This window comes from Sarcophilus harrisii, chromosome X (assembly GCF_902635505.1).
Source record: "Sarcophilus harrisii chromosome X, mSarHar1.11, whole genome shotgun sequence".
In the NCBI taxonomy this organism is placed as follows: Eukaryota; Metazoa; Chordata; class Mammalia; order Dasyuromorphia; family Dasyuridae; genus Sarcophilus; species Sarcophilus harrisii.
This window is the reverse complement of record NC_045432.1, coordinates 55,125,972-55,150,123: the sequence shown is the minus strand read 5'-3', so window position 1 is coordinate 55,150,123 and position 24,152 is coordinate 55,125,972. Positions and strand designations below refer to the sequence as shown.

At 49.4% G+C, this 24,152-nt stretch overlaps 1 protein-coding gene across 4 annotated transcripts in view; it reads left to right on the top strand.

Annotated features, from left to right (window-relative positions):
* The window catches only part of NEXMIF (neurite extension and migration factor), a 198,879-nt gene that overhangs the window by 70,691 nt on the left and 104,036 nt on the right, over positions 1 to 24,152 (top strand). The window contains exon 1 of one of the 4 annotated variants that reach the window (XM_031944897.1): positions 7,274 to 7,743. The exons of the other annotated variants lie outside the window; for them this stretch is intronic. The gene's annotated coding sequence lies outside the window, so the exon portion shown is untranslated. Of the gene's footprint in view, positions 1 to 7,273; positions 7,744 to 24,152 lie in introns of those variants that run through there. 4 annotated transcript variants of the gene reach the window in all.

Below are 24,152 nucleotides of genomic sequence, written 5' to 3'. Positions count from 1 at the left end.
GATAGTAGTGATTTCTGTACCCACGTGGTTTTGTGGCGAGGAGGTGACCAAGGGCCAGATCTTATGCTAGAGAGGCCCACTGAGTAAGATCAAATAACATAAAGCTAACATTTATTTAGATAGCAGTTATTATTTATTATTATTTATGCCCACTTTACAAGTGAGAAAACCGAGTTTCAGAGCAGTTATGTGATTTTGTCAAGGTCACGTCGCTCAGGAATTGAATGCTACGCCTTGGGCCACCTGGCAGGCAGCATAGGCCATCCAGGTGGTTACACTCTTGGTATCCTAAGATTTAGAGCCGGGAAGAGCTTAGAGATCATCCTTGGGTGGGGAACCTAGGTCCTGGGTCTCCTTCCTCCTCCTCCCCCAAAGAAAGCTCCTTCCGACTAAGTATTTTTATTCTTTGTACCCCCAGTGCTTGGCACATAGTGTGCCTTCCTACTTAATGATTGACTTGTAAGGAAGTTAAGCCCTTTATTGCAATGGATGCAAACGACTTCTTGGTGAGACTTTGAATTCATTATTGTTTCTTCTGTATGTATCGAAAGGATGTTCATTTTGGAATCAATTTGTTTTCAACTGGTAAAATCATTTGGGATTTGAGAGAGAGAAAAATGCCCTTTTCGTGACCAGTCTATGAATAATAAGGGAGAAACCAAGTCACTCGCTAAGCTGGTGTTTCAGTTGCTGACATTGATGTGACTAAGTAGGCTGATGTGACTTCTTAAAACAAAAGTCACTTTGAGATTTGTAATTAAAATAAAGATTCAAAAATCCCCTTTCCTTTGTAAAATGATTACCTGTGTGTTGTTGGGGGAAAACCCTCAGGGCAAAACAGATAAGCTTATTGATTTGGTAGTTTGTTTAATCCCTCTCTCCTGCCTTTGACGTAATGGACCACCCCCCCTTGCTTCTCCTCCTCCTCCTCCTTCCCGTCTCTGTTGCTCCTTTTCAGTCTCCTCGGGAGGGTAAAACTCTAACCTCACAGTCTCCTCTGTGTGTCCATAGAACATAGGGTGTTGCCCTGGGCCTTCTTCTCTTCTCCTCTTCTCTCCCAATGATGATCTTGCATCACCTCTCTTGGGTTCAACTACCGGCCCCATGTTGATGACTGGGTCCCATCTTAAATATACAACTTAGTTCTCTCTCCTTTGCTGCTGTCATAGTCACAAGTTGCCTGTTGGACAACTCCAATTGGATCTTTTACAGGCATCTCCAATTCAGCGTGTCCAAGGTAACCTCCGAATTCTGCCATCACCCTAATTTTCTGCTTCAGCTGAGGATCCCTCATCCTCCCAGTCATCTTGGAACACTCTTCCTCTGCTCTTTGTTCTCCCTCAGTCCCCCACATCCATTCACTTAGCTGGGCTTGTACATCTGGTTCCGTTTTGGAAACTGGGAAATTCTAAGCCAGTTTAAGGGTTTGATCAGCACCTTGGGATTTGGGTGCAAGAAAGTGACGCTTTCCATGGTTCCGTTATTAACTAGATCTCAGGCTTGTCCTTATTGAGCTTCTTCGCTAAGGAGAATAAGGGGCTGTTCCCATCTAGAACACAAGGTAGTGTCCAGTGGTAAGAGGAGAACTTTCAGCTTGTCAAATAACAGGGAAATGCCTCCTTTCTCAGTGGAGAAAAGATTCATGGGGAGATGAAAACTATTGTGGGTACTGAAAAAATAGGAAGGCTGCAGGTAGACTGCTGGAAGGTAAACAGTGCTCAGTTTCTAGAAATGCAATATAAGGGGCTCGACCTAGGTATTTCTAAGGGCCCTTTTAGCTTGAGCATCCTTTGTCCTGAATTCTAGTCCCTTGTGGCCGTGATGATCTATGTTCTGAGGTGCCTTCCATGGAAGTCCTGTGATCTTCTATTCCCCACCCCCAGCACCCCCAGGCCTAAATTCCTTTTGGCACTGGTTCTGAGATTCACGATTTTATGATTTAGACACCTCTCAATGACCCCTTACATCTATTTGCCTCAATTAGCTTTGATAAATAAAATAACCAAGCTATCATTCAGTTTCCTGATGGAGATGCAAAATTAATGGGAAAGAGATGTAGAAGTAAATGATGGCTCAAAGATAATGCGCGTGTGTGTTTTATGTCTGGAAATGAAGTCTTTGCATCTGGCTCTGAGTGGAGAAGAATATGTATTAAGGTTCTGTCCAACAACAAGAAGGAGCCCTTCGAAAGGAAATTGATTAAATCAATTCTCCCTGAGTAGTGATGTAAATCCATGTGATTTATTCCATTACTGCCAGAGCCAAGTGCCAGAGCTGCCCCACAGGGGCTCCGTCTGGGGGAGACGGGCATCCGCGGGGGCACCGAGGAGTGGAGCAATGCCAAGCCCGAACCCTGGCTCTTCTCATTGGCTTACGGACGCCAGCCAATGACGAGCTAACCCTTAAAACCACAAGATGTACGCAGCGTCGTTCGGGGAAACAGCATGGAGCTGGAAAACAGGAAGTCAGTTACGTGCTGCCCTGGGTCTTTCTCTGATGTTGCCCAGCTTTTAGCCCGCTGAGAGTGGGGTCCATGTCTTCTGCTTTCCTTGTGTTGGTTCCCACAAAAAGGACTGGACATGCAGGCAGAGATTTGCTAAAGACTCGTTCGATTGAGGATTCCTAGGTTGTTACTGTGCCATCTCCCCAGCCCTGTGGAATATTTTTTTTTTCTCTCCATTATGCCTCAGAGGCAGTGTGGATCAGTGGTTAGAGAGCCAGCCTCTAAGTCAGAAAGACCTGAGTTCAAATTTCCTTTTGACACAGGCTGGCTCTATGACCGTGGACAGCTCATTTAACCTCTTAATCTCCCTCCCCACCCCCCACCCCCACCCCCCACATCGCTCTAGGCCTGTAAATTCTGACTTGCATTGGTAGCGGGTATTTCTGATCAAGAATCCCACGCACCAATGAAATCATAGATCCGCTTCCCAAAAAGTCATCCATTGGTATGCCCCATCCACTATATGATGTTTACTCATGCCCAAGGGCAGCTAGGTGGCTCAGTGGATGGAGTGCCTGCCCTGAGAGAACCTGAGTTTGAATCTGGCCTTGGATGCTTCCTAGCTGTGTGACCCTGGGCAAGTCCTTTATCCCTGTGCCTCAGTTTTTCATCTGTCGAATGAGCTGGAGAAGGTAATGGGCAACCATTCCAGTATCTGGTCTCTAGTATTAAGAAAACTCCAAATGGGGTCATGGGGAGTTGGCATGACTCAACAGCTAATGTGGTGGAGACCTTTCTGACTCCAGTCTGTCTTGCTCATTTTCTCTTTCATGACTGCCCCTTCCATGGTAGGAGCCAGGACCAGAAGGGGCCTGAAAGATCAATTTGTCTGAGACTTCTTCACTTGGGGTCCATGGATACCCCTAATTTCGTCCAGGACCTTCATTTTATAGCTGAGGAGACTGAGGCCCAGAGAAGGAAATGGCTTGCATAAAGTCATACAGCTTCTAAGTAATAGAGACTAAATTTGAAGCCATTCAGAATTCAACTCCAGTCAGTATTCTTAGCCTTATACCCCATGGAGTCCTGATACCAAAGGCAGCAGGAGTGGGCTTGTCTGAACGGATTTCCTTCCTCCCTACCCCCACGTCTGGTCCCCACACTTAGCTCCTCCTGGATGGTTTTAGCCCTCACTTCCATCTCTGCCTGCCGCCCTTTTATGACTCCAGGCCAAATTCCGCCGCTTTCTCTTGCGTGAAACTAGAAATGATTCCTTCCCTTATCTGATCTCAAAGCACATCATTCTGTTACACATTTCTGTTCTAATTTGTATCGAGGCACAACATGGCAATGGAATACAGAGTCAGCCTCAGACTTGGGAAGACAGGTAGCTTTAGGTCGTGACTGTGACCCTACACAAGTCACCCACCTTCTCAGGGATCTGAGCAACTCACAACACTCTAGAGTAGCTGATCATCTGCCTCTGGAAAGGATGTTCCTCGCTAGAAGCGCCTTATACCGATACAATCCCAGGTCTGATTTTGAATAAAATTCTGACTTGTGTTTAATTTCTCTGTACACATGCTTGATTGCTCCAAAAAGAAGCAGCAGCAGCTTCTTTCAGACAGGAAGTCTTTTTTTAAAATCGTGGTATCTCTCCTAGCCTTGACGTGGTAGGTTGCAAATAGCAGGAACTTCATTCTGAGATCGCCCTTCTATAAGAAGGGGAAAGCCTCCCAGTCCCAAATACACAAGTTTCCATCAAAGATCAATTCTTGGAGTGATCTGCCCAGCTCAAATTCATTCTTTGCTCCAAGATTTTCCTGTCTTCTGGGAGAGCTCCCTGCCTTTTGTCTTCATCCCAGGCCTCGAGATCAGTCGGGGTAACATTCAGAGCTCTCTCGGGGTCCTTAATGAACCCGCAGCCTCAGAGCTAGACGGGACCTCAGAAGTTAGCCATTCCAGTTGGTCCCCTCTACAGTCGCAAGCATGTGGCATGGCTCTGCTTGACCACTGTCATCAAAGGGAGCACAGTATTTCTCAAGGTACCTTGTTCTACTTGGAGACAGCTCTGATGGTTAGAAAGCTTTTTCTTTTGTCCTCCTTGCACCTTCTATCTTTCTGCCTCTTGCTTTTCTCTCTGGGGCTGAGAACAGGTATAGTGTCTCCTCCACACATGACAACTCTTCAAAGACTGAGAACACACTCCTCTCCAAGCTCTTTTGCCCCTCTCCAGATGTAGCCGGGTCCAGGGGCCGATGCTTGGATGGTATGAACCCCTTAAGATTCCCGCTGGCTCCAAATCTTGAACCTTGTGATTTTCCGATCTCTCTCCCCGCAAGCATCTTCCCTGTCAATATCCTTTGTCGTTCCCATAATCCTCTCCTTGCTTCCTTTCCTTGTCTCTAATCTGCGTCTCAGGCCATCCCCTACTTTTGTCTCCATCTCCTCCCGCTGACATATTATGATGCTTAAGTTATCAGCAGATAAGTTTCTCATTTCATCTGGAACTCTGTCAGCTTTTCAGAAGCTAGGACGCCTGGGCCCGTGATTGATTATTTGTCAAAGAAATGTGAAATAGTAAACGTGATGAAGATTAACGAGGCCAAATTGGTTAAAAATCAATTTTCATAATGTTGGGTGTACAGTTTAATTCTTATGTGGAAATGGACTATTTGGGGGGAAGGGAGGCGGCTTCTCTAAAACCAGCAGCTAGAGACGCTTCGGGGGAGGTAGGAATAGGAGGCAGAAGTAAATATATTTTTAACATGAAGTTTGGAAAATACTTGGATCAGAGTCACAAATTGCAAACACCAGACAAGTTATTGCTGGTGATTAATAATGAATAAAATCGCTTCTGCGATGTGTTAGTTACTATTTACTGAGGCTGAGCACTAGAAATAATGACAGCATGAAAGTCTACCTCCTAATTACTCCCAGGGTCCAATTCTGCTCTCTATCTAATCTTCAAGAAATAATAGCATATTTTTCAACAAATCATGATTTAGGTACTTGTTGGAGAGGGAAGGATTAGTTAGGCCACATACATGCTTTTGTTCCAGCTGAATATTGCCTTCTCGGTTCAGATGGGAAGTGATCACCTCCATGGCAGCCTTGCTAAGAAGTGGCGGGAAATTGGAGGGCAGAGAGTCCAACCTCACCCCCCCCCCCCCTTTTTGCAAGAGAGGAAACTGAGCTCAGATTTCCCATCGCTAGCTTCCAACAGAGTGCAGATTCAAACCCTTTGCTCTTGTTCCTCCGCCACACTGCCCTTTCTGCGACATCCTTGTAGTCCTATGTGGAAAAGCAAGACAGAGAACACGGAAAGCTTCTTATTCTCAGGGCCGGGCCAAGAATGGCACACCCTGGGACCAGCCGGCAGTGAAGGAATCCCATTTCAGAGATGTGCAGCAGGGAGCATGGGCAATGGGGAATGCCGGCTGGGGGACAGCTGCTGGCCTGGCCTCCCCGGTCTGGAAGGGTGGAGGAGGGGAGAGTTGGCCAGTCTCAGGTTCAGCTGTGTTTCAAGCTGTCTCTACCCGGTCTTCTTTCTCCCTTCCCTCCCTCCCCCCCTGCCCCCCCACAAAGGGCAGCAGCCTCAGGGATGACTCATGTGCTTAGGTAGCCTTGTACCTTGCCAGAGAGAAAACTTGGGAGAAGGGCCCCGAACTATTTGAAGGGCTGTCATAGAAGAAGAATTAGACTCATTCTCCTTGGCCTCAGAGGCCAGAACAAGGAATACTGGGTAGATACTGCAGAGAAGTTCAATTTTACTTTGCCTTGATATAGAGAAAAAGGATCTAATTGTTACCACAAGAACTGCATCGAAGTAGGATGGCCCGCTGAGGAGAAGGTAATGAGTCTTTCCTCACTGGGGGAGTATTCAAGTGGAGGCTGGCTAATTACTTGTCATTGATAATGTAGAGTTGGTGTGGGCCCTTCTAACTCTGTGATTCTGTGATGAAGCAAGGCTTCGCGAAGTAAGAGGTCTGACTTGAACTGAGTCCCAAAGAACAAGTGCCTACTGTGTGCCAGGCAAAGGGATCACACAGGCACAAGTGAAAAAGGCTCCACTCTCTGGGACCGTCCAGTCTAGTGAGGGGAGACAACATGTTCTTCGTACAAAACAGATGCAGGGCGATGGGGGGAGGGTGCTAGTTGCTTCCACGGAGGGCCGGCAGACCAGGAATAGCTCACGGAGAGGTTGTCACCTGAGCTGGGCCTTGAAGGAAACCAGGGGTTCCGAAAGACAGAGTTGAGCAAGGGGGCCAATCAGGCACAATCAGTGCAGGGGAATGGGGATGGACAGTAGTAGGAAGGATGAGGCCACTTGGAACAGGCAGAAAGTGGGCGTTTCTGACGAAGAGAGAGCTGTGTGAGCCAAGATACACACAGAGGTGCGTGGCCTGTGGAGGAAGCGGGGAGGAGCCCCAGCTGGCAGGAGCGGAGGGTAGGATGCCTCCTGGGGGGGGGGGCACTGGGATGGGAGGTTGGGTAGTTAGAGTGGAGCTTCTTCCCCCAGGTGGAGGGGGGCTGCCATGCCCCATCCTGAGCCTATGTGCCGTGTTGGAAGTCAACCGATGGGATAGGCCCGGTTTGGAATTGGGGCCAGGGGGTGGGGAGGAGACACTGTAGAACAGCAGACAGTGTAGGATGTGGGGAAAGGAGGCCTCTTTTGGCCTCCAGGTTCTGTCTGCTCTTTAATTAGCTGTATGATCTTGGGCTTTCAGTTCAGTTCATTTTTCCAAGCTTTAGTTTTCTTATCTGTGCAGTGAAGCTAAGGAAACTTGGTGTTCTGTGGGTGGTGGTGGGCAGAACACTTAATAAAGGTGAGGGATCTTTCTGTGATATCTTACTCTTTTGGCTGGAACGGGGGAGGTTGTGCAAGGGGACCCATCTAGATGTCCTGACCTTCTACAGAAAGTACAATAAATAAGTCTTGCTATTTGGAAAGGAATGAGAAGGCCATGTGAATCAGCCCCCACTCTCCTCCCCCAGTGAGGCCATCCTGGGCTCCTCATCTCTAATTGGCTGCATTGGCCACCAAGGACATACATACTCCACTTGTTCCTGGACTTGCCTCTTGGAACTCGGGGAGTTGCTAGTGGAGAGCCTGGGGCTGAAAGAGAAAAGGGGAAGAGTTGTTTATAAATTTTCAACTTAAAGGACAGAAGGTTGTGGAGGTCCTTCTTGCCCAATTTACTGAATTGGGCTTAAGGCTGCCTCTAAGCCTAGGTCAGCTGCTGGACAGTGAGGAGAAGTGCCGGGCTCTGTAGCAAGGGCAAGGAAGGAGACTGGACGTAAGTAAAACATCCTCCCGCTGGGGCCCGGCCAGGTTGGGCTTGGGGGTGAGGGGATCGGACACCTGACGATCAGACGGGACCTTCGAAGTCATCCGGTCTAACTCCTCCCCGCCTTTTAATTAATCTGCAGGATGATCATACATTTATTTTGATTTGTGATTAGCTAATGTTTCTTTTTCTGTCTCTCTTTCTCCACCCCATCCCCAAGAAATAAAAGAAGAAAAAACAAAGCTTTTGTAACAAATAGACATAGTCAAGCAAAACAGATCCCCACGTTGCCCTTGCCTGAAATGCCTGTCTTGCTCTGCGTCCCGAATCCCCCACCTCTGTCAGGAGGTGGGAAGTGGGATTCTTCATGGGAGACATGGCAGGTCATTGTGCTGATCAGATCAGATCTCCAGTGTTTGAAAGTTGCTTATCTTGACTGTGTTCTTGTTGCCGCATAAACTGTTCTCCTGGTTCTGTTCACTCCTGCTCTGCATCAGCTCATACCAGTCTTCCAGGCTTTTTGGAAATTGTCTTAGTGTCATTTCTCATGGCCCATTAGTGTATGATTACATTTGTATGCCATCATTTGTTCGGTGATCCCCATTTGATTGGCCCCTCTCCTGCTCCCTTCTGCTACCATGACTGCCACTTTTTTTTTTCCCCAGCCACCACCGCCAGAGCTGCTTCACGTATTTTTGGTACAGCTGACTTCCTTTTCTCTTTCCGTGATCTTTTTGAACTCCCTTCTTTTTACAGGTGAGGATACTGAGGCCCAGCAGAGGAGAAGTGACTTGGCCAGGTCAGACAGCCAGTAAGTGTCAGAGTTAGGGTTCAAATACAGATACACCGACTCCCATTCTGGCCTTCTCCCCAGATGAGGGTCAGAGTGGTGGGGTTGTGCTGAGAGAAATGAGAGAGGTCCAGGTCACTCGGTAAGGATGGCGGGATGCTCCTTGGACTCTCAGGCTGGTGGTTTTTCTGCTTTAGAGGCAGGGCCCAGACTGGATGAGCTCTGGGGCCCTACCCAGCCTCAGGTTCCTGGCCTCAGGCTTGTTATAGATAGCTAGCTCCCTGTGTTCTCTGATGGAAAGATCTACCCGTGGGGCAGCTAGATGGCGCTGCAGTAGATAGAGCACTGGCCCAGGAGTCAGGAGAACCTGAGTTCACATATGACCTCAAACACTTACTAGTTGTGTGACTCTGGGCAAGTCACTTAACTCAGTTGCCTTATTGTTTTGTTTTGTTTTTTAAAGGAAAGATTTACTCCCGTTTCAACTATATATATCACTGGGCTTCCTCAAGGGGTAGACTGGGCTCTGGACAGTCAAAACCAGTAGCTTCACTTGCATGGTGGTTGTGAAGGAGCTTTCCTCCCAATAGCCTTGTAAGATGTGGATTAGTTGCATTTTACATTTGAGGAAACTGAGGCTCAGAGAGGTTAAAGTGCCTTACTCAGGATTACCTAACTAGGAAGTATCAGAGCCCAGGCTAGTCCAGGCCCCTCATTTTGCTGAAGAACAAACTGAGGTCCAGAGAAGGGTACCGACTTGCCCAAAGTCAACTTGACTTGAGAACCGTTTCGTCTGTGTAGATGAGCTGGCTTCCGGGTGAGAGGCGTTCAAGTGGCCGAGGGCCCACGTGAATGTCTGGAAGGAGAGCCAGAGCAGTAGTTTGCATCTTAATGTGGTTTCTGCTCAAGCCCTGCGAGGAGGCTAGCTCCCACTCTTCTTTCTCCCTCTCCTTCTCCTGCTCCCTCTCCCGCTCCCTTTTTTATTCTTCCAGGCTGGCATTATTAAAAATTAAACTAACTAAACAAAAAGGCCTCTTCTCCTTGAGACAAGCTTTCTGTAATTGTCATTTTCTCACAAGTCCTCATTATAGCAGGATTGCAGCTTTCAAGAGTGTAGCAGGGATGATTTCATTTGAAATGTGCCTGAGTGGTCTCTTGTGCTTTCACCCTAAAGGCCGCCTGCCCCTCCCGCCAGAGCCACGCGCTTTGCCTCTGACCTTGTGTTCCCCTTTGGGAAGGCGATGGGAATCAGGGATGAGTATTCTGTTAGCAATATTGCCTCCGCCGCTTCTTCGTGACCTCTGCCAAGTCACGTCCTGTCTGTGGCCTTTCTCTCGGGAAGAGGATGACTTAGGCTACCTGGACAGTCCTGCAGTCTCCGGGGAGCCCGAGGCTTACCCAGAATGCTTCCTAGCTATGCGAAGTCCTGGCACGGGCCCGGTGAGTTAGGTCTTGTCTTCTTTAGGCCTCAGAGCTCTGTGGGCCCTTCCTCGGCAGGCACTGAGTAAATCTGCCTGAGGGGGCTGGGTGGACAGACCTGAAATAGAGGATGAAGGGAACTAGCTCATCTGGGAGTGGGGGGAGTGAGGAATCCCAGAGTGATCTGAACCAGGCTCCTCGTGTTCCAGAGGAGGGGAGGAGCCCTCCAGTATTTGGGATAGTGCCTGGCACATTCTTCATTGATGGATTGGACTGGGCCAAGATCACACAGCACACGGCAGGTAAGTGGGCAGAGCTGGCTCTTATTCTCAGGGCTTCAGATTCCCAGGCACAGTATAGTCCTCTTCTGCTCCTTTAAGCTCTCTTGCCGGCCGGGTGGGAAATCCTGGGAAGCGCCGATTTGGAAGAGGTATGGAGCCGTTTGCTTAGGTGGTGTGATGGTGGATTTGGAATTAGGTTCGAGACCTCGGTCCTTTTCTGTTGGTAGTATAGGGGGGCTGAACTACAGGATTTCTTTCCTTTTCTTCTGATATTACATATTGATTTTCAGTTCCAAATTCTCTCTTCACACCACCCCCCATTGAGAAAGTCAGAAATTGGTTCTGTTTGACATATGAAGTCATACAAATGGACGACATGATTCGTAAGGCCGCATCCTAAATCTAGGACTGAACGCTAATGCTATTTGCAGTTGTCAGAGTGCTATCCTAACAGTTAGAGAACTAATGTTCCCTACTTTCCAGCTGCGCTTGTCTTTCCCCCCTGTTTTCCTCTCCACCTGGAATGTCCGCCCCCTCCCCCCCTCCCACCTAACATCTTTACCTGGCAACATACCTGCCTTTCTAGGGTTAACTCTTTCATGAGAGGTGGAAGGGGCCTCTGAGGCCATCCACTGTAGCCCTTTGGGGCCTTGTTTGTCCTTAGTTCAAGAAGACCCGGATATCAGGGAGGTGATGCCATATCCATAAACTCCTGAGGTGGACTAGAGATCCCTCCAATGGTCAAGATGCTTTTTCCTTACACAGAGTGGAAATCAGTTTCTCTTTCAGTTTATTCATTCCCCTCACAAACATGGCTCCCAGGGCTGCCCTCTGGGGCCAGATACACCAAGCCACACCATCCCTTTTCTACTGACTCTCCTTCCCTACTTCTGTGCTGGGCTACAAGGGTAGGAATGCTGTCTTTATGGTTACAGAATCCGGGTTCAAATGCCAACTCAACAGAAATAGGGAAATGTGGAGGAACTGGTTTATGGGAAACGAACATTTTCTTTTTGAACATGGTGAATTTGAGTTTCTGGTAGGCTATCCGCTATTTGTGGATGCTTGTGCTGTGGCACTGGAGCTCAGGAGGGAGCTTTGCTCCAACTGTGTCCCTGGAGCCTCTGAGACTGCTTGCACCCATTTATGTATGGAGAACAGAGGATGCTACTACTGCCTGATTCCTTATTTTAAAAACTGCTTTTATGTTTTTATTAAATACTTTGCTATTGTGAACAAACATATCCCAGCTCTTCCACATCTTGGCCAATTCATTTTATTTCTTTTGGCCTGGTGAGAAGGTTGGATTAAATGACCTAAGATTAGATTTCCTTCCAGCTCTAATGCCAGTGATCCCCAGGAATGAATGAATGAATGAATGAATGAATGAGACAGACTTCTCCTCCAGACTTCTTACTGTTTGGGTTTCATACTAAGGTTTTGGCAGGGTGTCATTCTCTCGAATCGCACTCACACACCCTCATTCACACATGTGCAGCTCTCTTGTTGTCTTCGCTGTTCGGAGTTCTAGAATTAGAATCCTCAGCTGCCCCAAAGGGCCTTTGAGATGGTGAGCATCACTGCCCCCATTGAAGTGATAGCCATGGGAAGGTTGGCAGAGCCTTGACCCCCTTCCAGTTCTGTTAGATGAACTGGATCAGTAGAACTGGCCTCATTTAATGGAAGAGGAAAATGGGTCCTAGAGGTGGTCCCCTCTCCTCTTTCTTTCTCTGTCATCTCTATCTTTCTTCCTCCTTTTCTTCTTCTTCTACTTCTTCTCTTCCTCCTCCTCTTCCTTCTTTTTTCTCCTTCTTTTCCTTCTTCTCTTTCTCCTAGTCTTCTTCCTCCTCCTTCTCTCTCCTCTCTCTTTTTTCTCTCTTTCTCTGTCTCTCTGTGTCTCTGTCTCTTTCTTTTTCTGTCTCCATCTCTGTGTATCTGTTTCTATCTCTTTCTGTCTCTCTCCCTCCCTTCCTTCTTTTTTTCTCTCCCTTGTCTCCACCTTTTTTCTCTATTCCCTTTCACTCAGGTCTCCCCTTTCTCTTCTTCTTTCTCCCCATCTCTTTCCCTCCCTTGGCTTCCTTTCTCTCCTCTCTTATTCTCCCTTTTTCTTGTCTCCTCCCTCCTCTTCTCCCTCCTTTCTCTCCTTCTTGACCTTCTCAGTGTTTCTGCATTCCCTTCCCCCCTCACTGCTTTTCCATCTTTTTCATTTTCTCTTTCTCATTCTTTCTCCTCTCCCTTCTGTTCCTGTTTTCCCTCCTCTTCTCTGCTTTCTTTTCTTCCCATCTCTAGCCTCTTACCCCTTGTTCCACCCCATGAAAATGCGACTGAGTCTTGAAGGACCACTCAGCCACTTTAGAAAAAAACCATAAATCCTGGTTTGCTTCTTGGTTTACAAAGCATACACCTGATTGAAGCTGCTGATAGAAAATACCCTGAAGGAAGAGCAAGCAGGGAGCTCATGGTAATCAGGCCCAAATGACTGCCTTTGCTTTATAAGGCCAGTTCTTGAACTGGGAGGATGCCTTTATGGAAAGTGGCAGCCACCAGGCCCACCCGGACCTTAGGGTCCAGAGAGGCCTTGACCTGTAGGGCCGGAGCTCAGCCTGGAAGGCCACTGTCTCTCTGCTTGAGGCCTGTGAGCCGGGTTAGGCCGTAGCAGGCTGGACAACCCTTGGAGCCTGGTGGCTGCTGATATGCCACTATGTGTGAGCCTGCAGCAGCCCAAGGCCCGGCCTGGCTCAGAAATCGTGGATGGGCTGTGCACCGGGCTGAGGACTTTTTCAGTTACAGCAGAGAGGGCTTTTGATCTTCTACAGGGGAGAGAGGGCCAACATGGGGAAACCACAGATCCTTGAAGTCTTGTGAAGTAAGTGAGGGTAGCGAGGCTGCTGGTGTGGGAGGAGATTGGGGGGGATGCTGACGGAGGATGGGGAGCCGACCTTTCCCAGCCTGTTGGCTGGAAGATTCTACCAGCTGCAGTCATCCTTTCTTTTTCTTTCCCCTCCTTTTCTCTCTTCCATTTTTCCTCTACACCAGGGCTTGCTAGCGTGGGGTCTGTACATTTTTTAAAAAATCTATTTTGATGACTGTATTTCAGGAAAATTGGTTCCTCTGTAGTCTTATGTATTTTATTGTTTGTATTTAAAAACATGATTCTGAGAAAGTGACTGCTGCTTCCCCAGACTGCCAGAGAGATCCAGGATGCACACAAAAAGCTGAACATCCTCTGGCCTGTGCTCGAGGCTGGGCAGGCCCACTTGACCAGAATCCTCAGGAGTTTTTTTTGGCGGGGGAAGAGTGGGGACTTCAAGATACTGCTTCAGATGTTAGAATTATGGAGCTAGGGATAGAGCTAGAAGGGATCCAAAACATCAGTCCCCAAGGACTTCTCAGTTTAAAGAGCTTTAAAGAAGCCAGCCTTCTCATTTTAAAGAAGAGGCAATGGGCCCAGGAAGGAGAAAGGCCTCTCCCACAGTAAGGGGCAGAGGTAGGGAGCGTTTGTACCTGGTCTCCTGACTGGAGAGCCAGCAGGCAGGCATTCCACTCAATCCCAGGGCTCCAAGCTGAGCCTTGCCTTTTCCAAGGCCCATGACCACTCCCACCTTGGTCTGTGGCTCCCCCTACAGTTCTGAGGAAGAAATGTTTAAGAGGAAGACCAATCCAGCTATTTTTTAAAAAACAATTACTTTTATTTCTTGTCACTCTGAAATAGACAAACACCAACAAAGCTGAGTGTTTCCGTATACTAAGAATGGAAAAAGATGCTTGTATACGAAACTGCACATCTTACTACCTTCAGCTTATAAAAAGTATATACTCAGTTCAACATGTTAATTCTAAAAGCTAGCTCATGTTTTTTTCTTCTAAATTTTTTATGGTCTCTTCTGGACATTTTTATGTTCTTCATTGAGGCTCTCTTCTTCCTTTCTGTCATGTCGCATCTTCCTATACTCCCCCCCAGGATAAAAAAAAAAAGAGAAAAGAAAACAATTCCCTTCTTTCAGTTGAAGGCCAAATCTCCCCAAACCTGGGGTTATCAAGCAGATAATGCCCGAGACAGTCACTCCCCAGACAGTCTCCCTGTTTGGGCTGGTAGGCTGAATTCCAGAACCCCACTTCCCGGGAAATCCTCTTCTTGGCTACCATCTGGCCAAGAGTAGGTGAGGCTCTTTTGCCGCCTCCCAGATAGCGCCTGAACTGTGCTGTGAGTGAAGCAAGAGTTTGGGAGGCACATTTGGAAAGGACGACATTCCAGGCCCGTGGACCAGTCTCTGTAAAGGCCCAGAGGTGAACCTTGGCATGCCGAGTGCTGAGAATAGCTGGAACAGATCATTTGTGCAGCAGGGTGAGATGTTCTAGGTCTGGAAATGCAGGCCAGATCCAGAACGGGCAGACCTTTAGATATTAATCGGAGAGACATTTGGACTCAGCCTAGACGCTGCTGAAGCTTGTCGAGCAGAGGCCTTGTGCTTTAGGAAGATTATTTTGGTAGCTCTGTAAAGGATGACTTGGAGACTATTGGATGGTCACTTATCCAAGGTCGGAGAGGGGATTCGTGGTTCAGGCAGGAGTTGGACTCGGTTGACCTTGGGGGTCTCTTCCAACTCCGAAATCATATGCTCCTTGGCCAGAACCGAGCTGGGCCTCAGGTAGGTGCCTTCTTTATTAGGTGGCGGTGGTTGTCTAGATGCTTTTTAAGGGCTCTCTCGGCTTTAAAGCCGCCATCACGTGACGTCTGATGCCGTGTCAATGCCCTCATCTGGGCCCCGGTCACCGCCTCTGTGAATTGAGTGGTGTCGGACCGGTTGAGCCCCCTATGGGCCCTTCCGACTCTTATCATTTTGTCCCTCGGTAAGATTTTAGGTATGGAAAGTAGGGGACACCAAAGTGAGGCCATGTTGGTGTCTGTCAAGAAGTCCCATTGGACTGTACCAATATATGTGATGGGGAACATCAGGGACTGAGGCTGGCAGGGGAGGCTGGAGTCTCCAATCCCCGGCCTCTTGTCTTCCTCTCAGCTCCCCGTGTGGATCGGGTAGTCCCTTGGTGGTGACAGCCAGAGCTGGTGTTCTTGGGGGGTCAAAGGATCGGGCTGAGAGTAAGAGTGCCAGCGGGTGGCCTCGAGTCCTGAGGGGAGGGGGGGAGCCAGCTGTGTCTGTGGCGGCCGCCCCCTCCCTTCCCGGAGCTCGGCGGCGGGGACCGAGCACTCTCTCCCCTGCCACCCTTTGACCGAGGGGTCGGCCACAGGCTCGCGTTTAGAAGTGGTACCGAAACGCACTTTGTCCTTGGTCTGGGGAAAATCGTTCGATGGCAGCCGGGAAAAAGCGTGCCCGGAGCGTGGGGCGACCCCAAGCGGAGCCCCTGCCGAGATGCCCCGGCGCGTGGCCCCCATCTTCCCTCCCAGGGGCTCGCGGAGCCTGGGAGCCGGCTGGCTGCTGCAGCGCGGCGGCTTTGTGTGCTAGCGAGCCATAAACAAGCTTACCTTGTGGGGGCGGAGGCTGCGAGGAGGCGGGGCTTCGCTCTGCACATCAGGGACCCTCTGGCACAGACTTTCTCAGTTTCGGGTGATCGGGCTCCGAATCAGTCGGCGGGCATCTCCCGAGTCCCCGCCGCCGGCCAGCTCGGGTGCAGCCCCGCGAGCGGATGGCGCCGCTGCGCTCGGCGGCGGCCGCGGCGGTCTGGGCCCTCGGACCTGCCCCGGCACTTGCCTCTGCCTGTCTCTCCTCCCCGAACGGTGAGTCTCGCTGCGTCTGTGTGCGCTGCTCCAGCGCCAGCGCCGACAGCCAGCCGAGGGGCCGCCTTCCCCGCCGGCTCCCCCGGCACCCGGTCCGGGCTCTCGGGCACACTAGGCGGGCGGGGGCCCAATTGGATGCAATTAGAGAGATAGCCTGGACGAGAGAAGGCTGGCGACCGGGGGGAGGGGAAGGGGGAGGGGGGCGTCGGCGGCAGAAGGAGTGCTGGTTTCCAGGATCTGAAGGATTCTTCTGGGGAGAGAGGGCAAAGATTCGTTCTGCTGGGTCCCCGAGGGGAGGGCTGGACATTGCAGAAAGGCAAATCGAGCCTCCATGGAGGGAGGGAGGAAGGAACTTCCCAATCTATCCGACCTGTCGTCCCAGAGCAGAATGGGTTGCTCTTGGCGCCGGAGGTGCCCACGCCTAAGCTGGCTGGCTGCTCCATGGGGGGGGGGGGGGGGTGGGGGTACTGGTTGGCCCCGGGGCCGCCCCCTATCTGGGAGACAGGAGGGCTTCTGTGACTTCCCCATACGGGACTGAAAACGCAGTGGTGTACGTCTGAGGAAAGGGAGAGCTCCCGGGAGACTTCCTGGGGAGACGTGGGCCCCTGAAGTCAGAGCTGGCCCCGGCTAGGTGGACGGGAGGGGGAGGGAGCCAGCTCGGGTACTGCAAAGCTCGACCCAAGGATCCCGAGAATTATTCTCTCCCCCCCCTCCCCCCAGTGTCTCTAGCTCTGGTTGAAAGAGGGATTCTTAAGCTGGGGTCTGTGAACTTGGCTTTTAAAAAAATGACAACATAATTGGTTTCATTGGTAATTCTCCATATTTTGTACATTTAACATCATGATTCTGAAGGGAGGGCCAGAGGCTTCCCCGGACCGCTGACTGGCATCCATGGCACAAAAAGGGTTAAGAACCCCTGCTTTAGGAAGATAGCCTTGGACGGACTGCCAGTGCAATCCAGTGCAATCTTGCGGGATGATGCTGTTTGGTGAAGCCATTGCTGAGATCGGAGGCAGGAGCCCCGAGGAGAAGTGATTCGAGATTACTTCGTAGCTCTTCTTTCTTCCCTGAGCCTCAGTTTCTCCAGCTGTAAAATGAGGGGAGAGGAGCTGGGCTAAATGATCTCACAGGTCCTTTTCTTCTCCGTTCTAAAGCCGATGACAGTGAGTCGGGGAACAGATCGTTCCGCTCAAGATCTTTCTGGATTTCCTGCGGGCCCCCCCCCCCCTTTGGGAAGAGGCTAGCAATCGGTGACTGGCAGCTGGGCCCATTGGATCACCGAACCCAATCAGCGGCAAACTGCTGCCTGCCTCGGGGCTTGCTGGAGAGTCCGTTCCTCTGGGTTTGCAGTCATCGTTCCCACGGGCTGCTCTCGCTTGCAGGGCGGATTTTTTCCCCCCTCGTCAGTCCCGTTGCCGTCCCGGGCGCTCTCGTGCTGGGTTCTAGTTCTCCGGGTTAAAGTGGGGTGGGGGACGGCCGAAGGGACCCTCGGGAAATTATCGCCAAGGGATCCCGGAATCTCGGGGGCCACCAAGCATTTTGTGTCTCTTAATGACTCGCGATGTTCTCAGAAGGGGAGGGCAGATGAAATATTTGGCTGTTCAATAGGGGTCTTCCCGTTCCAAGTTGGGGAATGATAATAGCGCGCATTTATAGAGCTCTTGAAGGGTTACAGAGAGCATTACTTGCTATCTCATTTGATCCTTACTACCACCCTGGGAGGGAGGTACTATTATTATTCCTCAGAACGGAGACTGAGGGAGCCTAAATGATTCACCCAGCGGGGGGGGAGGGGGAGCATTTTCAAGCGCCTACTATGCGCCAGGAGTGCTTTCCTGATAACGTTGGGAACAGAAATGGAGGCTTTTTGACTCCAGGTTCAGCTCTCTCTCCGTGAGACGACCCCCCCTCCCCCAGCCGCCTAAAACCAGCGAGCAGAGTCCCTTTCGTCTTCAAGCTGGATGGGGGATTCAAGAGGCAGTTTGGAGCTACGCCTTCATTTTCTCGATGAGGGAATCGAGGGGAAGTGAGCGGCCCAGGGCTCTGGGGTCCGTTTCCCAATCTGGTGCTGGCTCATGACGCCTCTTGTACTGCGGGACATGCACGTCCCGGAGCCCGAGCTCCCGGGAGGAGAAAATGCTTTGGGGGCAGCAGCCACAATAACAGCGGCAGCAGGGAGCCGCAGAACGCCGAGACCCAGCGTTCTACATGACGCTTTAAGGCTCGCGGAGCCCTTGACGTGGCTTGTCTCCCTACGTTCTCCTAAAGGCCGGGGGAGCTCGCTCCTATTTTCGAGACGGAGAAGCTGAGGCAGAGAGATCAGGTGAATCGGGGCGCAAACAGCTAGCCGGGGTCTGGGCTAGGTTGGCCGGGCTCTTTTCGCCTCCACTGCGCCACCTAGAGTCCGGATTTGGTGCGACGGGTGAGCCAGGCCTTTCTCTCCCGGGCTCCGCGCCTCGGGCCCCTCCCGCGGGGCTCCGAGCTGGCTACTGCGCTTCTGGGGGTGGGGGCGGGGTGGGGGTGGGGGGGATGAGGAGTTCACTTTCCCGGCCTTGTGGATGGATGGAGGACTTGGTTGTTGCCCCCAGCGCAAGACCCCGTTTTGGAGCCACAGTGAGCAAAGCTCAGGGAAGAGTGAGTTCAAGTGGATGTGTGTGTGTGCGCGCGCGCGATGTGTGTGCGTGCCTGTGCGCGCTCACGAGCGCGTGCATGCATGTGTCTGCGAGTATCAGTGTCTGCGTGTGTGCGCGTGCCTGTGTGCGCGCGTGTCAGTGTCTGCGTGTGTGTCTGCGTGTCTGTGTGTGTGTGTGTGTGTGTGTGTGTGTGTGTCTGCGTGTGTGACTTTCTGCGTACAGATTCAGGGAGTCGGATTCATAGGATGGAGGAGTTGGAAGGAATGGGAGGAGCAGGCTTCTGCCCCCTGGTCCCACCCTCGCTTCTGCAGCCTTCCCCCTCCCCCCATCCTGCAGCTGACCAGCTCACTTACCCCTATTCCTGGCTCTGCCTAGAAAAGGCCTGGGGGGGGGGGGACAGTCCTTGATTTGGCATTGACAGCCGGAGATCCTGGGCAGGGTTCCCCTTTCTGATCCTTCTGGGCCGGGCCTCATTTTTCCTTACCTGTAGATTGGAGGGGGAGGGGGTGGTGGATTCTGTTCATCTAAATCTCCTCCCTTTCCTCCCAGCTCTCAATCCTCCATGAACCCTTCAATCTGCAGTGCCCAGCCCCCCTCCCCCCAGGGGAGGTGGGGTGGGGCCTTTGGCAGGCCCCTGACTTTGAGGGGAGGGGGTCTTCTGGGCAGCCCCTCATAGCTGGGCAGTGACTCAGACAGAAGAACAGCAGTATACAGGAAGACAGTGGCCAATGCCGGTAGCCCTCATGGAAGCTCCAGCTCACCTTAGCCTCTCTCTAGCTCCCACTCGACTGCCGCTGAGTCCTGGAGCATCAAAGCCAAGGGAACAGTCTCTTGGACAGTGTAGCTGACTGTGACTACACGGTGCCTGGGTAGCCGATCATGCTGGAAAGGACGGTCAGAACAATTAGAGCTGAAAGGGAACTCGGAGAAAAGAAAACAAGCTCTGTGTGTGTGTGTGTGTGTGTGTGTGCACACATATCTACATGTGTATATATTAGACTATGTGGATCACACTATTGGATGGATAGATATAGAGACAGACAAGATAGGATGGAGAGAGAGAGAGAAGATAGACTGAGATATACAGACAATATAGACAGGATAGATAAATGTATACACATAGGCTAGATATAGACAGACAAGATAGATGAATAGATGGGATAAACAGGACAGATAGAAAGATAAACAGAGAAAGACATATAGATAAACAGATAGTTTAGCTAGGCAGGATAGACAGATGTAGACAGACAGGAGGGATAGAGAGAGAGAAGGAAACAGGTTTAAAGATGTTGATCAATTTGTTCAAGGTCACAAAAATAAGAATGTGACAGGGATTTGAAATCGGGCCTTGAGGATCCAAATTCAAGGTCCTTTTCCCTGAACCATTCAAGGGGGAGGAGGGAGACCCTTGGTAAGGCCTCCACATGGCACAACGGTACGACCTAGGAGAAGACTCCCGGATTTTTTTCCTGCCACATTTCTTGAGTATGTCCCAGGGAAGCTGCCCCGCTTTGGGCTATGCTTTCCACTGCCTGAGGTTTGGGGCCCAATTGAACAGCAAAGGACTAACTCAAAGTCACAGGGTCAGGTAGAGATGCCTCTTTTACCATACTTTTTGAATCCCATTCTCTCAGGGAGACCTGGGTCAGAGGTTAAATAACTCTGTTTTCTAGAGGAACGGAAGTGGGAAAGAAGATGGCTCCATAACCATTATATAAACTAGAGCAATACAATTGGTCCAGAATATTGTTCTTCCCTTCTATCCCCCACTAAGGTAAAAAGTCTAGACTGTTCCCTCCTTCTGCCTCCTCCCCCTGCAGGTTGCTATGTATTCTTTCTTCCTTCAAGGCAACCCTTAGTTTTCATTCTATTTTCCCTCTGAGATTACTGGCTGTACATCTTGTATGCACTTAGTTATTATTTGCATATCATCTCCTCCGTTAAAATACATGCTTCAAGAGGACAAAGACTTTCTCTTTTCCTTTCTCTGTATCCTCTGACATTGTAAAGAAAAACTCGATGAATGCTTATTAACTACCTGAAGACTACAGTTGGGGATAAGTGGTTTTTGTCATTTTGTCATTGTTCAGTTGCGGCTGACCGGGTCACGGTTTGGGGTTTTCTTGGCAGAGACGCCAGAATGCTTTGCCGTGTCCTCCATATTGTTTTATAGTCGAAGAAACTGAGGCCAACAGGGTGAAGTGACTTGCCTAAGGTCACACACCTAAATCAGTGTCTGAGACTGGATTTGAACTCAGGAGGATGAATGAATCATCCTGACTTCAGGTCCTGCCTGCTATTCACTGCAGCGCCATCTAGCTACCCCAGGTGGTATACCATGCCATTTATCTGAGATCATGAACTCCTGAAGAATCCCAGAAACCGAATCATCTGTCCCATCCTATACCAGAGCAGGTCCAGATGGTATCTGGTTTGCCCCCTCCTCCCATGGTAAGGAAATTTCACATTTAGGAGACTTTACAGTGTTTGGGGTCAGGATGCAAGCAGAGCGGTGTCATTTATCTTACCCATTGAGGCAGCCCAGAAACCGCCTCTACATTTCTGACAAGTCGCCTTGATTTCACTCAGGGCCTCCATTAGTACCGTGTTGCACTGCCAGAGGCCAGAGGCAAGAAGCAATGGTTTTCTGGGGGAGGGAATGAAAAAGTGGTCTTGACTTTTCTTAAGTTCTGATTCCTTGTAAATTGATGCAAATCATACAATTCAGTGCTCTTTATACTGATCTCTCAAGTCTGCACTCTCCTTTGTGAAGATTACCTCATTTGGGCCTCATAGCAATCTTCTGAAATTAGCTACTACTGCTATTATCATCCCCATTTTACAGAAGGAGAAACTGAGACTCAGAGAGCCTAAGCAGGTGATCCTTAGTCATATAACTCTGAAATGTCAGACACAGGAGTGGAAAGCATCGTTTCTGGGCTCCAGGTCTAGCACTCTGGCCTTTATACCACACAGCCTCAAATCCCCCATCTTTGGCCAGAAGGCAGTTTAATGCTTTGGCTCTCTTACTTTGTCTTTTGAACCTCAGTTTCCTTCTCTGTAAAGTGGAGGGGGGTGGAGCAGATGATTTCTAAGGTCCCTTACCTTCTAATTCGAATTCCCAGTAGATCCTACAGCTTCATGAGGGATATGGTGGGAAAGGATCCTAGTTAGAGTTGACAACTGCCTGCCTGCCAGAATTGGCCTGGCCTCTAAGGTTCCAGGAGGAGGCGCTCTGTCCCGGGCTCCGATCAAGTCACACTACTGAAATACAGCCACAAGGGGGCGGGATGACCTTGTACACAGATCTCTTCAATTTTTGACCTAACCACCCTGGGATACTCTCAGAATCCCCTCCCACTTATTTGTTCATCGGTGGGAGAAGCAGGCAGACCTCATGTGGTGGTGGTGATGGTAGTGGTAATAGGGAGGGTGTTTAGTCAATTAGTTGTGTTCAACTTGCTGTGATCCCCTTTGGGATTTTCTTGGGAAAGATCCCAGAGCGGTTTGCCGGGTCTTCCTCCTGCTCATTTGACAGATGAGGAAACTGAAACTGACAGGGTGAAGTGGCTTGCCCAGGTCACCCAGCTAGGTAGTGTCTGAGGCCGGATTGGAACTCACGAAGCTGTCTTTCTGACTCCAGGCCAGGTGCTCGATGCACTGTAGCGCCCCCTAGCTGCTCCAGATCACATATAGGAAATGGAATACAGAATTCCTGGCTTCTGGTTTGGTGCTTCATCTAAGGAGATAGCACAATGCCCAGCACACAGTAGGCTCTTATAAATGCTTCACCTCTTGATATAGCACATTGGGACCCGTGATGCTAAGAGTCCAAATGTGGTGGCTCTCCTGTCACTGGTGGGAAAAAAGGATTTCTTCTAGCAACATAGACATTTTTCATTCGTTTATTAATCTCTCTTCAGTTTCAGCTTTCAACACTTTGAGGATGATCTGGATTAATTCAGCTTCGACCAATTTATTCATATACTTGTTTGTCCCTGATTTAAGAGGTGAGACTGTTCATAATCCTCCTCCGTCCTTTTCCTTAGGATTTTACAAACAAGTTTATTGGCAAAGAAGATCAAGTGTTTCTTGGCTGAGATGTTTTGTTGTCATTGTAGTGATTGTTTTACACAAACTAAACTTCTTACAAAAATGGTTATACTCTATGCCAATGTCTGTTTCTTTATCCATTTACCATTTTCATTGTCAATTGCTTGTTTAAATAAGTCAAGTTGGAGTTGCCTCAGTTGCACAGCATATCACCTCATGTTCTTCCTCATGTGTATTCTTGCCTCTTGTTTGTTTTACTTTGGATCTTTGTTCAGAGAAGGTTGATGGTGTGGCTATCTAAGGGTAACTGATTTGGAGATGACTCCCATTTCAATTACGATCACTTCTTGTTAAGATACATTCAGTTTCAATATTTTTTGGTGCTCACCGTGTCCGATGTCTCCTGACTCTCTTCTTAAAGTATTCTTGATATATGTGCAGGGAGGGAGGGGTGTGTGTGTGGAGGGATGTTAGGAGGTATTGTATGGTGTAAACAACTTGAATTTTTGCCTTTTTAACTCCTGAACCATGTTTTCTAGATATTTTTGCCATCTTCTCTTATGCTCACTTCTGCATGGAGACTACCAAGTAGCAAAGTATATATTGATTTGATTTGGAATGTCTTCTCAAGGTCTTCATAGAATTTCTCCATCAAACCCCCCCCCCCCCCCCCCCCCCCCCGCAACAGATGTTGGCACATAAGCTGTAATTATCTGCCTGGTGGTCTTTTTGCAAAAGCTCATCATAAGCCCTGCATTATGAGATGACCACGTGTCCCATGAGATATTTCTTGTTGCCTTTGGACACATGATAAAACCAGTGCCTTTATTTGCATTTCCAAGGAGAACTTGTTAGCAACTTTCCATTTAGCCGCAAATTCTTTTTATTTTCTGGTTTCATTTGTAGCAGGGATGCCAAGATGGATATGACTCATTTCTTCAAGTAGTACATCCACTGAGGTCATTAGATACGGATCTCGAATTTAGAGTACCAAGAGTTAGGTTGATGTTTATAGACAGACGGAAGACTGATTCCTACCACCTTCTGCCCCCTTCCCTTCTAACAGCAGCACTGCAGAAACAGAAGAGTATCAGACAGGACCAAGAGCCATTTTGTATTTGTCTTCTTCTCCTGTGCTGCTATGGTCAAAGAATTCAGCACCGAGTGGCTGGTTTATTGGTGAGGAGCCTCCGGATGATAATAAATCTACAATAGATTATGAATTTAAAGCTAGAAGGGACCTTTGAGGCCAGAAAGCCCAACTCCCTCATTAAGATGAGGAAAATGAGGCCACGGGTGAAATGACTTGCCCAGGAGCTCACTCTGATATGGTCTTTTACGAGTTACAAAGCACTTTCTTCACCAGTTACCAGAACCTAATGTGGGCAAGGTGGTATTGTGCCAGGTGATAGATGTGCAGAGACAAAAATGAATCCATCCCCGGCCTTGGGGCATCACTGGGGGAGTATACCAGCTGCACAGATGGGTAAATAGAATGTTATTTATTT